Source organism: Ambystoma mexicanum, chromosome 7p (genome assembly GCF_040938575.1).
Source record: "Ambystoma mexicanum isolate Mex_15411 chromosome 7p, UKY_AmexF1_1, whole genome shotgun sequence".
Lineage (NCBI taxonomy): Eukaryota > Metazoa > Chordata > Amphibia > Caudata > Ambystomatidae > Ambystoma > Ambystoma mexicanum.
Genome location: NC_090939.1, coordinates 28592996 through 28609572, shown reverse-complemented (window position 1 = coordinate 28609572; position 16577 = coordinate 28592996).

Genomic DNA, 16577 nt, shown 5'->3' with positions numbered 1-16577 from the left:
CACACACTGACAAGGCAAATCACAAGCCAGAATACACACACTAACAAGGCAACTCACAAGCCAGAATACACACACTGACAAGGCAACTCCCAGTATACACACACTGACAAGGCAACTCACAAGCCAGAATACACACACTGACAAGGCAACTCACAAGACAGAATACACACACTGACAAGGCAAATCACAAGCCAGAATACACACACTGACAAGGCAACTCACAAGCCAGAATACACACACGGACAAGGCAACTCACAAACCAGAATACACACACTGACAAGGCAACTCACAAGCCAGAATACACACACTGACTAGGCAACTCACAAGCCAGAATACACACACTGACAAGGCAACTCACAAGCCAGAATACACACACTGGCAAGGCAACTCACAAGCCAGAATACACACACTGACAAGGCAACTCACAAGCCAGAATACACACACTGACAAGGCAAATCACAAGCCAGATAACACACACTGGCAAGGCAACTCACAAGCCAGAATACACACACTGACAAGGCAACTCCCAGAATACACACAGTGACAAGGCAACTCACAAGCCAGAATACACACACTGGCAAGGCAACTTACAAGCCAGAATACACACACTAACAAGGCAACTCACAAGCCAGAATACACACACTGACAAGGCAAATCACAAGCCAGATAACACACACTGGCAAGGCAACTCACAAGCCAGAATACACACACTGACAAGGCAACTCCCAGAATACACACAGTGACAAGGCAACCCACAAGCCAGAATACACACACTGGCAATGCAACTTACAAGCCAGAATACACACACTGGCAAGGCAAATCACAAGCCAGAATACACACACTGGCAAGGCAACTCATAAGCCAGAATACACACACTGACAAGGCAACTCACAAGCCAGAATGCACACACTGACAAGGCAACTCCCAGAATACACACACTGACAAGGCAACTCACAAGCCAGAATACACACACTGACAAGGCAATTCAGAAGCCAGAATACACACACTGACAAGGCCACTCGCTAGCCAGAATACACACAGTGACAAGGCAACTCACAAGCCAGAATACACACACTGACAAGGCAACTCACAAGCCAGAATACACACACTGGCAAGGCAAATCACAAGCCAGAATACACACACTAAAAAGGCAACTCACAAGCCAGAATACACACACTGACAAGGCAACTCCCAGTATACACACACTGACAAGGCAACTCACAAGCCAGAATACACACACTGACAAGGCAACTCACAAGACAGAATACACACACTGACAAGGCAAATCACAAGCCAGAATACACACACTGACAAGGCAACTCACAAGCCAGAATACACACACTGACAAGGCAACTCACACACCAGAATACACACACTGAAAAGGCAACTCACAAGCCAGAATACACACACTGACAAGGCAACTCACAAGCCAGAATACACACACTGACAAGGCAACTCACAAGCCAGAATACACACACTGGCAAGGCAACTCACAAGCCAGAATACACACACTGGCAAGGCAACTCACAAGCCAGAATACACACACTGACAAGCCAACTCGCAAGCCAGAATACACACACTGGCAAGGCAACTCACAAGCCAGAATACACACACTGACAAGGCAACTCGCAAGCCAGAATACACACCCTGACAAGGCAACTCACAAGCCAGAATGCACACACTGACAAGGCAACTCACAAGCCAGAATACACACACTGACAAGGCAACTCACAAGCCAGAATACACACACTGACAAGGCAACTCACTAGCCAGAATACACACTGACAAGGCAACTCACAAGCCACAATACACACACTGGCAAGGCAACTCACAAGCCAGAATACACACACTGACAAGGCAACTCCCAGAATACACACACTGGCAAGGCAACTCACAAGCCAGAATACACACACTGACAAGGCATCTCACAAGCCAGAATACACACACTGACAAGGCAACTCACAAGCCAGAATACACACACTGACAAGGCAACTCACAAGCCAGAATACACACACTGACAAGGCAACTCACAAGCCAGAATACACACACTGGCAAGGCAACTCACAAGCCAGATAACACACACTGGCAAGGCAACTCACAAGCCAGAATACACACACTGACAAGGCAACTCACAAACCAGAATACACACACTGACAAGGCGACTCACAAGCCAGAATACACACACTGACAAGGCAAATCACAAGCAAGAATACACACACTGACAAGGCAACTCACAAGCCAGAATACACACACTAACAAGGCAACTCACAAGCCAGAATACACACACTGGCAAGGCAACTCACAAGCCAGAATACACACACTGGCAAGGCAACTCATAAGCCAGAATACACACACTGACAAGGCAACTCACAAGCCAGAATGCAGACACTGACAAGCCAACTCCCAGAATACACACACTGACAAGGCAACTCACAAGCCAGAATACACACACTGACAAGGCAAGTCAGAAGCCAGAATACACACACTGACAAGGCAACTCACAAGCCAGAATACACACAGTGACAAGGCAACTCAAAAGCCAGAATACACACACTGACAAGGCAACTCACAAGCCAGAATACACACACTGGCAAGGCAAATCACAAGCCAGAATACACACACTAACAAGGCAACTCACAAGCCAAAATACACACACTGACAAGGCAACTCACAAGCCAGAATACACACAATGGCAAGGGAACTCACAAACCAGAATATACACACTGACAAGGCAACTCACAAGCCAGAATACACACACTGACAAGGCAAATCACAAGCCAGATAACACACACTGGCAAGGCAACTCACAAGCCAGAATACACACACTGACAAGGCAAATCACAAGCCAGATAACACACACTGGCAAGGCAACTCACAAGCCAGAATACACACAATGGCAAGGGAACTCACAAACCAGAATACACACACTGACAAGGCAACTCACAAGCCAGAATACACACACTGACAAGGCAAGTCAGAAGCCAGAATACACACACTGACAAGGCAACTCGCAAGCCAGAATACACACAGTGACAAGGCAACTCACAAGCCAGAAAACACACACTGACAATGCAACTCACAAGCCAGAATACACACACTGGCAAGGCAAATCACAAGCCAGAATACACACACTAACAAGGCAACTCACAAGCCAGAATACACACACTGACAAGGCAACTCCCAGTATACACACACTGACAAGGCAACTCACAAGCCAGAATACACACACTGACAAGGCAACTCACAAGACAGAATACACACACTTACAAGGCAACTCACAAGCCAGAATACACACACTGACAAGGCAACTCACAAACCAGAATACACACACTGACAAGGCAACTCACAAGTCAGAATACACACACTGACAAGGCAACTCACAAGCCAGAATACACACACTGGCAAGGCAACTCACAAGCCAGAATACACACAAACCAGAATACACACACTGACAAGGCAACTCACAAGCCAGAATACACACACTGGTAAGGCAACTCACAAGCCAAAATACACACAATGGCAAGGGAAATCACAAACCAGAATACACACACTGACAAGGCAACTCACAAGCCAGATAACACACACTGGCAAGGCAACTCACAAGCCAGAATACACACAGTGGCAAGGCAAATCACAAGCCAGAATACACACACTGGCAAGGCAACTCATAAGCCAGAATACACACACTGACAAAGCAACTCACAAGCCAGAATGCACACACTGACAAAGCAACTCCCAGAATACACACACTGACAAGGCAACTCACAAGGCAGAATACACACAGTGACAAGGCAACTCAGAAGCCAGAATACACACACTGACAAGGCAACTCACAAGCCAGAATACACACACTGACAAGGCAACTCACAAGCCAGAATACACACACTGGCAAGGCAACTCACAAGCCAGTATACACACACTGACAAGGCAACTCACAAGCCAGAATACACACACTGGCAAGGCAAATCACAAGCCAGAATACACACACTGACAAAGCAACTCACAAACCAGAATACACACACTGACAAGGCAACTCACAAGCCAGAATACACACACTGGCAAGGCAACTCACAAGCCAGAATACACACACTGGCAAGGCAACTCATAAGCCAGAATACACACACTGACAAGGCAACTCACAAGCCAGAATGCACACACTGACAAGGCAACTCCCAGAATACACACACTGACAAGGCAACTCACAAGCCAGAATACACACACTGACAAGGCAAGTCAGAAGCCAGAATACACACACTGACAAGGCAACGCGCAAGCCAGAATACACACAGTGACAAGGCAACTCACAAGCCAGAATACACACACTGACAAGGCAACTCACAAGCCAGAATACACACACTGGCAAGGCAAATCACAAGCCAGAATACACACACTAACAAGGCAACACACAAGCCAGAATACACACACTGACAAGGCAACTCCCGGTATAAACACACTGACAAGGCAACTCACAAGCCAAAATACACACACTGACAAGGCAACTCACAAGACAGAATACACACACTGACAAGGCAAATCACAAGCCAGAATACACACACTGACAAGGCAACTCACAAGCCAGAATACACACACTGACAAGGCAACTCACAAACCAGAATACACACACTAACAAAGCAACTCACAAGCCAGAAGACACACACTGACAAGGCAACTCACAAGCCAGAATACACACACTGACAAGGCAACTCACAAGCCAGAATACACACACTGGCAAGGCAACTCACAAGCCAGAATACACACACTGGCAAGGCAACTCACAAGCCAGAATACACATACTGACAAGGCAACTCACAAGCCAGAATACACACACTGACAAGGCAACTCACAAGCCAGAATACACACACTGTCAAGGCAACTCACAAGCCAGAATACACACAATGGCAAGGGAAATCACAAACCAGAATACACAAACTGACAAGGCAACTCACAAGCCAGAATACATACACTGACAAGGCAACTCACAAGCCAGAATACACACACCGACAAGGCATCTCACAAGCCAGATAACACACACTGGCAAGGCAACTCACAAGCCAGAATACACACACTGACAAGGCAACTCCCAGAATACACACAGTGACAAGGCAACTCACAAGCCAGAATACACACACTGGCAAGGCAACTTACAAACCAGAATACACACACTGACAAGGCAACTCCCAGAATACACACACTGACAAGGCAACTCACAAGTCAGAATACACACAGTGACAAGGCAACTCAGAAGCCAGAATACACACACTGACAAGGCAACTTTCAAGCCAGAATACACACACTGACAAGGCAACTCACAAGCCAGAATACACACACTGACAAGGCAACTCACAAGCCAGAATACACACACTGGCAAGGCAACTCACCAGCCAGAATACACACACTGACAAGGCAACTCACAAGCCAGAATACACACACTGACAAGGCAACTCCCAGAATACACACACTGGCAAGGCAACTCACAAGCCAGAATACACACACTGACAAGGCATCTCACAAGCCAGAATACACACACTGACAAGGCAACTCACAAGCCAGAATATACACACTGACAAGGCAACTCATAAGCCAGAATACACACACTGACAAGGCAACTCACAAGCCAGAATACACACACTGACAAGGCAACTCACAAGCCAGATAACACACACTGGCAAGGCAACTCACAAGCCAGAATACACACACTGACAAGGCAACTCCCAGAATACACACAGTGACAAGGCAACTCACAAGCCAGAATACACACACTGACAAGGCAACTCACAAGCCAGAATACACACACTGGCAAGGCTACTCACAAGCCAGAATACACACACTGACAAGGCAGCTCACAAACCAGAATACACACACTGACAAGGCAACTCACAAGCCAGAATACACACACTGACAAGGCAACTCACTAGCGAGAATACACACACTGACAAGGCAACTCACAAGCCAGAATACACAAACTAACAAGGCAACTCACAAGCCAGAATACATACACTGACAAGGCAACTCACAAGCCAGAATACAAACACTGGCAAGGCAACTCACAAGCCAGAATACACACACTGACAAGGCAACTCACAAGCCAGAATACACACACTGGCAAGGCAAATCACAAGCCAGAATACACACACTGACAAGGCAACTCACAAGCCAGAATACACACACTGACAAGGCAACTCACAAGCCAGAATACACACACTGGCAAGGCAACTCACAAGCCAGAATACACACACTGACAAGGCAACTCACAAGCAAGAATACACACACTGGCAAGGTACTCACAAGCCAGAATACACACACTGACAAAGCAACTGACAAACCTGAATACACACACTGACAAGGCAACTCACAAGCCAGAATACACACACTGACAAGGCAACTCACAAGCGAGAATACACACACTGACAAGGCAACTCACAAGCCAGAATACACACACTAACAAGGCAACTCACAAGCCAGAATTCACACACTGACAAGGCAACTCACAAGCCAGAATACACACACTGGCAAGGCAACTCACTAGCCAGAATACACACACTGACAAGGCAACTCACAAGCCAGAATACAAACACTGGCAAGGCAAATCACAAGCCAGAATACACACACTGACAAGGCAACTCACAAGCCAGAATACACACACTGACAAGGCAACTCACAAGCCAGAATACACACACTGGCAAGGCAACTCACAAGCCAGAATACACACACTGACAAGGCAACTCACAAGCAAGAATACACACACTGGCAAGGCAAATCACAAGCAGAATACACACACTGGCAAGGCAACTCATAAGCCAGAATACACACACTGACAAGGCAACTCACAAGCCAGAATGCACACACTGACAAGGCAACTCCCAGAATACACACAGTGACAAGGCAACTCACAAGCCAGAATACACACACTGGCAAGGCAACTTACAAGCCAGAATACACACACTGGCAAGGCAAATCACAAGCCAGAATACACACACTGGCAAGGCAACTCATAAACCAGAATACACACACTGACAAGGCAACTCACAAGCCAGAATGCACACACTGACAAGGCAACTCCCAGAATACACACACTGACAAGGCAACTCACAAGCCAGAATACACACACTGACAAGGCAACTCACAAGCCAGAATACACACACTGACAAGGCAACTCGCAAGCCAGAATACACACACTGACAAGGCAACTCACAAGCCAGAATACACACACTGACAAGGCAACTCACAAGCCAGAATACACACATTGGCAAGGCAACTCACTAGCCAGAATACACACACTGACAAGGCAACTCACAAGCTAGAATACACACACTGGCAAGGCAAGTCACAAGCCAGAATAAACACACTGACAAGGCAACTCCCAGAATACAGACACTGGCAAGGCAACTCACAAGCCAGAATACACACACTGACAAGGCAACTCACAAGCCAGAATACACACACTGACAAGGCAACTCACAAACCAGAATACACACACTGACAAGGCAACTCACAAGCCAGAATACACACACTGACAAGGCAACTCATAAGCCAGAATACACACACTGACAAGGCAACTCACAAGCCAGAATACACACACTGACAAGGCAACTCACAAGCCAGATAACACACACTGGCAAGGCAACTCACAAGCCAGAATACACACACTGACAAGGCAACTCCCAGAATACACACAGTGACAAGGCAACTCACAAGCCAGAATACACACACTGGCAAGGCAACTCACAAGCCAGAATACACACACTGACAAGGCAACTCACAAACCAGAATACACACACTGACAAGGCAACTCACAAGCCAGAATACACACACTGACAAGGCAACTCACAAGCGAGAATACACACACTGACAAGGCAACTCAAAAGCCAGAATACACACACTAACAAGGCAACTCACAAGCCAGAATACACACACTGACAAGGCAACTCACAAGCCAGAATACACACACTGGCAAGGCAACTCATAAGCCAGAATACACACACTGACAAGGCAACTCACAAGCCAGAATGCACACACTGACAAGGCAACTCCCAGAATACACACACTGACAAGGCAACTCACAAGCCAAAATACACACACTGACAAGGCAAGTCAGAAGCCAGAATACACACACTGACAAGGCAACTCGTAAGCCAGAATACACACAGTGACAAGGCAACTCACAAGCCAGAATACACACACTGACAAGGCAACTCACAAGCCAGATAACACACACTGGCAAGGCAACTCACAAGCCAGAATACACACACTGACAAGGCAACTCACAAACCAGAATACACACACTGACAAGGCAACTCACAAGCCAGAATACACACACTGACAAGGCAACGCACAAGCGAGAATACACACACTGACAAGGCAACTCACAAGCCAGAATACACACACTAACAAGGCAACTCACAAGCCAGAATACACACACTGGCAAGGCAACTCACAAGCCAGAATACACACACTGGCAAGGCAACTCATAAGCCAGAATACACACACTGACAAGGCAACTCACAAGCCAGAATGCAGACACTAGCAAGGCAACTCCCAGAATACACACAGTGACAAGGCAACTCACAAGCCAGAATACACACACTGACAAGGCAAGTCAGAAGCCAGAATACACACACTGACAAGGCAACTCACAAGCCAGAATACACACAGTGACAAGGCAACTCACAAGCCAGAATACACACACTGACAAGGTAACTCACAAGCCAGAATACACACACTGGCAAGGCAAATCACAAGCCAGAATACACACACTAACAAGGCAACTCACAAGCCAGAATACACACACTGACAAGGCAACTCACAAGCCAGAATGCACACAATGGCAAGGGAACTCACAAACCAGAATATACACACTGACAAGGCAACTCACAAGCCAGAATACACACACTGACAAGGCAAATCACAAGCCAGATAACACACACTGGCAAGGCAACTCACAAGCCAGAATACACACACTGACAAGGCAAATCACAAGCCAGATAACACACACTGGCAAGGCAACTCACAAGCCAGAATACACACAATGGCAAGGGAACTCACAAACCAGAATACACACACTGACAAGGCAACTCACAAGCCAGAATACACACACTGACAAGGCAAGTCAGAAGCCAGAATACACACACTGACAAGGCAACTCGCAAGCCAGAATACACACAGTGACAAGGCAACTCACAAGCCAGAAAACACACACTGACAATGCAACTCACAAGCCAGAATACACACACTGGCAAGGCAAATCACAAGCCAGAATACACACACTAACAAGGCAACTCACAAGCCAGAATACACACACTGACAAGGCAACTCCCAGTATACACACACTGACAAGGCAACTCACAAGCCAGCATACACACACTGACAAGGCAACTCACAAGACAGAATACACACACTGACAAGGCAACTCACAAGCCAGAATACACACACTAACAAGGCAACTCACAAGCCAGAATACACACACTGACAAGGCAACTCACAAGCCAGAATACACACAATGGCAAGGGAACTCACAAACCAGAATATACACACTGACAAGGCAACTCACAAGCCAGAATACACACACTGACAAGGCAAATCACAAGCCAGATAACACACACCGGCAAGGCAACTCACAAGCCAGAATACACACACTGACAAGGCAAATCACAAGCCAGATAACACACACTGGCAAGGCAACTCACAAGCCAGAATACACACAATGGCAAGGGAACTCACAAACCAGAATACACACACTGACAAGGCAACTCACAAGCCAGAATACACACACTGACAAGGCAAGTCAGAAGCCAGAATACACACACTGACAAGGCAACTCGCAAGCCAGAATACACACAGTGACAAGGCAACTCACAAGCCAGAAAACACACACTGACAATGCAACTCACAAGCCAGAATACACACACTGGCAAGGCAAATCACAAGCCAGAATACACACACTAACAAGGCAACTCACAAGCCAGAATACACACACTGACAAGGCAACTCCCAGTATACACACACTGACAAGGCAACTCACAAGCCAGCATACACACACTGACAAGGCAACTCACAAGACAGAATACACACACTGACAAGGCAACTCACAAGCCAGAATACACACACTGACAAGGCAACTCACAAACCAGAATACACACACTGACAAGGCAACTCACAAGTCAGAATACACACACTGACAAGGCAACTCACAAGTCAGAATACACACACTGGCAAGGCAACTCACAAGCCAGAATACACACACTGGCAAGGCAACTCACAAGCCAGAATACACACAATGGCAAGGGAAATCACAAACCAGAATACACACACTGACAAGGCAACTCACAAGCCAGATAACAAACACTGGCAAGGCAACTCACAAGCCAGAATACACACACTGACAAGGCAACTCCCAGAATACACACACTGACAAGGCAACTCACAAGCCAGAATACACACACTGGCAAGGCAATTTACAAGCCAGAATACACATACTGGCAAGGCAAATCACAAGCCAGAATACACACACTGGCAAGGCAACTCATAAGCCAGAATACACACACTGACAAGGCAACTCACAAGCCAGAATGCACACACTGACAAAGCAACTCCCAGAATACACACACTGACAAGGCAACTCACAAGGCAGAATACACACAGTGACAAGGCAACTCAGAAGCCAGAATACACACACTGACAAGGCAACTCGCAAGCCAGAATACACACACTGACAAGGCAACTCACAAGCCAGAATACACACACTGGCAAGGCAACTCACAAGCCAGAATACACACACTGACAAGGCAACTCACAAGCCAGAATACACACACTGGCAAGGCAAATCACAAGCCAGAATACACACACTGACAAGGCAACTCACAAGCCAGAATACACACACTGACAAGGCAACTCACAAGCCAGAATACACACACTGGCAAGGCAACTCACAAGCCAGAATGCACACACTGGCAAGGCAACTCATAAGCCAGAATACACACACTGACAAGGCAACTCACAAGCCAGAATGCACACACTGACAAGGCAACTCACAAGCCAGAATACACACACTGACAAGGCAAATCACAAGCCAGATAACACACACTGGCAAGGCAACTCACAAGCCAGAATACACACACTGACAAGGCAACTCCCAGAATACACACAGTGACAAGGCAACTCACAAGCCAGAATACACACACTGGCAAGGCAACTTACAAGCCAGAATACACACACTAACAAGGCAACTCACAAGCCAGAATACACACACTGACAAGGCAAATCACAAGCCAGATAACACACACTGGCAAGGCAACTCACAAGCCAGAATACACACACTGACAAGGCAACTCCCAGAATACACACAGTGACAAGGCAACCCACAAGCCAGAATACACACACTGGCAATGCAACTTACAAGCCAGAATACACACAATGGCAAGGCAAATCACAAGCCAGAATACACACACTGGCAAGGCAACTCATAAGCCAGAATACACACACTGACAAGGCAACTCACAAGCCAGAATGCACACACTGACAAGGCAACTCCCAGAATACACACACTGACAAGGCAACTCACAAGCCAGAATACACACACTGACAAGGCAATTCAGAAGCCAGAATACACACACTGACAAGGCAACTCGCAAGGCAGAATACACACAGTGACAAGGCAACTCACAAGCCAGAATACACACACTGACAAGGCAACTCACAAGCCAGAATACACACACTGGCAAGGCAAATCACAAGCCAGAATACACACACTAAAAAGGCAACTCACAAGCCAGAATACACACACTGACAAGGCAACTCCCAGTATACACACACTGACAAGGCAACTCACAAGCCAGAATACACACACTGACAAGGCAACTCACAAGACAGAATACACACACTGACAAGGCAAATCACAAGCCAGAATACACACACTGACAAGGCAACTCACAAGCCAGAATACACACACTGACAAGGCAACTCACACACCAGAATACACACACTGAAAAGGCAACTCACAAGCCAGAATACACACACTGACAAGGCAACTCACAAGCCAGAATACACACACTGACAAGGCAACTCACAAGCCAGAATACACACACTGACAAGGCAACTCACACACCAGAATACACACACTGAAAAGGCAACTCACAAGCCAGAATACACACACTGACAAGGCAACTCACAAGCCAGAATACACACACTGACAAGGCAACTCACAAGCCAGAATACACACACTGGCAAGGCAACTCACAAGCCAGAATACACACACTGGCAAGGCAACTCACAAGCCAGAATACACACACTGACAAGCCAACTCGCAAGCCAGAATACACACACTGGCAAGGCAACTCACAAGCCAGAATACACACACTGACAAGGCAACTCGCAAGCCAGAATACACACCCTGACAAGGCAACTCACAAGCCAGAATGCACACACTGACAAGGCAACTCACAAGCCAGAATACACACACTGACAAGGCAACTCACAAGCCAGAATACACACACTGACAAGGCAACTCACTAGCCAGAATACACACACTGACAAGGCAACTCACAAGCCACAATACACACACTGGCAAGGCAACTCACAAGCCAGAATACACACACTGACAAGGCAACTCCCAGAATACACACACTGGCAAGGCAACTCACAAGCCAGAATACACACACTGACAAGGCATCTCACAAGCCAGAATACACACACTGACAAGGCAACTCACAAGCCAGAATACACACACTGACAAGGCAACTCACAAGCCAGAATACACACACTGACAAGGCAACTCACAAGCCAGAATACACACACTGGCAAGGCAACTCACAAGCCAGATAACACACACTGGCAAGGCAACTCACAAGCCAGAATACACACACTGACAAGGCAACTCACAAACCAGAATACACACACTGACAAGGCAACTCACAAGCCAGAATACACACACTGACAAGGCAAATCACAAGCAAGAATACACACACTGACAAGGCAACTCACAAGCCAGAATACACACACTAACAAGGCAACTCACAAGCCAGAATACACACACTGGCAAGGCAACTCACAAGCCAGAATACACACACTGGCAAGGCAACTCATAAGCCAAAATACACACACTGACAAGGCAACTCACAAGCCAGAATGCAGACACTGACAAGCCAACTCCCAGAATACACACACTGACAAGGCAACTCACAAGCCAGAATACACACACTGACAAGGCAAGTCAGAAGCCAGAATACACACACTGACAAGGCAACTCACAAGCCAGAATACACACAGTGACAAGGCAACTCAAAAGCCAGAATACACACACTGACAAGGCAACTCACAAGCCAGAATACACACACTGGCAAGGCAAATCACAAGCCAGAATACACACACTAACAAGGCAACTCACAAGCCAGAATACACACACTGACAAGGCAACTCACAAGCCAGAATACACACAATGGCAAGGGAACTCACAAACCAGAATATACACACTGACAAGGCAACTCACAAGCCAGAATACACACACTGACAAGGCAAATCACAAGCCAGATAACACACACTGGCAAGGCAACTCACAAGCCAGAATACACACACTGACAAGGCAAATCACAAGCCAGATAACACACACTGGCAAGGCAACTCACAAGCCAGAATACACACAATGGCAAGGGAACTCACAAGCCAGAATACACACACTGACAAGGCAAGTCAGAAGCCAGAATACACACACTGACAAGGCAACTCGCAAGCCAGAATACACACAGTGACAAGGCAACTCACAAGCCAGAAAACACACACTGACAATGCAACTCACAAGCCAGAATACACACACTGGCAAGGCAAATCACAAGCCAGAATACACACACTAACAAGGCAACTCACAAGCCAGAATACACACACTGACAAGGCAACTCCCAGTATACACACACTGACAAGGCAACTCACAAGCCAGAATACACACACTGACAAGGCAACTCACAAGACAGAATACACACACTGACAAGGCAACTCACAAGCCAGAATACACACACTGACAAGGCAAATCACAAACCAGAATACACACACTGACAAGGCAACTCACAAGTAAGAATACACACACTGACAAGGCAACTCACAAGCCAGAATACACACACTGGCAAGGCAACTCACAAGCCAGAATACACACACTGGCAAGGCAACTCACAAGCCAAAATACACACAATGGCAAGGGAAATCACAAACCAGAATACACACACTGACAAGGCAACTCACAAGCCAGATAACACACACTGGCAAGGCAACTCACAAGCCAGAATACACACAGTGGCAAGGCAAATCACAAGCCAGAATACACACACTGGCAAGGCAACTCATAAGCCAGAATACACACACTGACAAAGCAACTCACAAGCCAGAATGCACACACTGACAAAGCAACTCCCAGAATACACACACTGACAAGGCAACTCACAAGGCAGAATACACACAGTGACAAGGCAACTCAGAAGCCAGAATACACACACTGACAAGGCAACTCACAAGCCAGAATACACACACTGACAAGGCAACTCACAAGCCAGAATACACACACTGGCAAGGCAACTCACAAGCCAGTATACACACACTGACAAGGCAACTCACAAGCCAGAATACACACACTGGCAAGGCAAATCACAAGCCAGAATACACACACTGACAAAGCAACTCACAAGCCAGAATACACACACTGACAAGGCAACTCACAAGCCAGAATACACACACTGGCAAGGCAACTCACAAACCAGAATATACACACTGACAAGGCAACTCACAAGCCAGAATACACACACTGACAAGGCAAATCACAAGCCAGATAACACACACTGGCAAGGCAACTCACAAGCCAGAATACACACACTGACAAGGCAAATCACAAGCCAGATAACACACACTGGCAAGGCAACTCACAAGCCAGAATACACACAATGGCAAGGGAACTCACAAACCAGAATACACACACTGACAAGGCAACTCACAAGCCAGAATACACACACTGACAAGGCAACTCCCAGAATACACACAGTGACAAGGCAACCCACAAGCCAGAATACACACACTGGCAATGCAACTTACAAGCCAGAATACACACACTGGCAAGGCAAATCACAAGCCAGAATACACACACTGGCAAGGCAACTCATAAGCCAGAATACACACACTGACAAGGCAACTCACAAGCCAGAATGCACACACTGACAAGGCAACTCCCAGAATACACACACTGACAAGGCAACTCACAAGCCAGAATACACACACTGACAAGGCAATTCAGAAGCCAGAATACACACACTGACAAGGCAACTCGCAAGCCAGAATACACACAGTGACAAGGCAACTCACAAGCCAGAATACACACACTGACAAGGCAACTCACAAGCCAGAATACACACACTGGCAAGGCAAATCACAAGCCAGAATACACACACTAAAAAGGCAACTCACAAGCCAGAATACACACACTGACAAGGCAACTCCCAGTATACACACACTGACAAGGCAACTCACAAGCCAGAATACACACACTGACAAGGCAACTCACAAGACAGAATACACACACTGACAAGGCAAATCACAAGCCAGAATACACACACTGACAAGGCAACTCACAAGCCAGAATACACACACTGACAAGGCAACTCACACACCAGAATACACACACTGACAAGGCAACTCACAAGCCAGAATACACACACTGACAAGGCAACTCACACACCAGAATACACACACTGAAAAGGCAACTCACAAGCCAGAATACACACACTGACAAGGCAACTCACAAGCCAGAATACACACACTGACAAGGCAACTCACAAGCCAGAATACACACACTGGCAAGGCAACTCACAAGCCAGAATACACACACTGGCAAGGCAACTCACAAGCCAGAATACACACACTGACAAGCCAACTCGCAAGCCAGAATACACACACTGGCAAGGCAACTCACAAGCCAGAATACACACACTGACAAGGCAACTCGCAAGCCAGAATACACACCCTGACAAGGCAACTCACAAGCCAGAATGCACACACTGACAAGGCAACTCACAAGCCAGAATACACACACTGACAAGGCAACTCACAAGCCAGAATACACACACTGACAAGGCAACTCACTAGCCAGAATACACACACTGACAAGGCAACTCACAAGCCACAATACACACACTGGCAAGGCAACTCACAAGCCAGAATACACACACTGACAAGGCAACTCCCAGAATACACACACTGGCAAGGCAACTCACAAGCCAGAATACACACACTGACAAGGCATCTCACAAGCCAGAATACACACACTGACAAGGCAACTCACAAGCCAGAATACACACACTGACAAGGCAACTCACAAGCCAGAATACACACACTGACAAGGCAACTCACAAGCCAGAATACACACACTGGCAAGGCAACTCACAAGCCAGATAACACACACTGGCAAGGCAACTCACAAGCCAGAATACACACACTGACAAGGCAACTCACAAACCAGAATACACACACTGACAAGGCAACTCACAAGCCAGAATACACACACTGACAAGGCAAATCACAAGCAAGAATACACACACTGACAAGGCAACTCA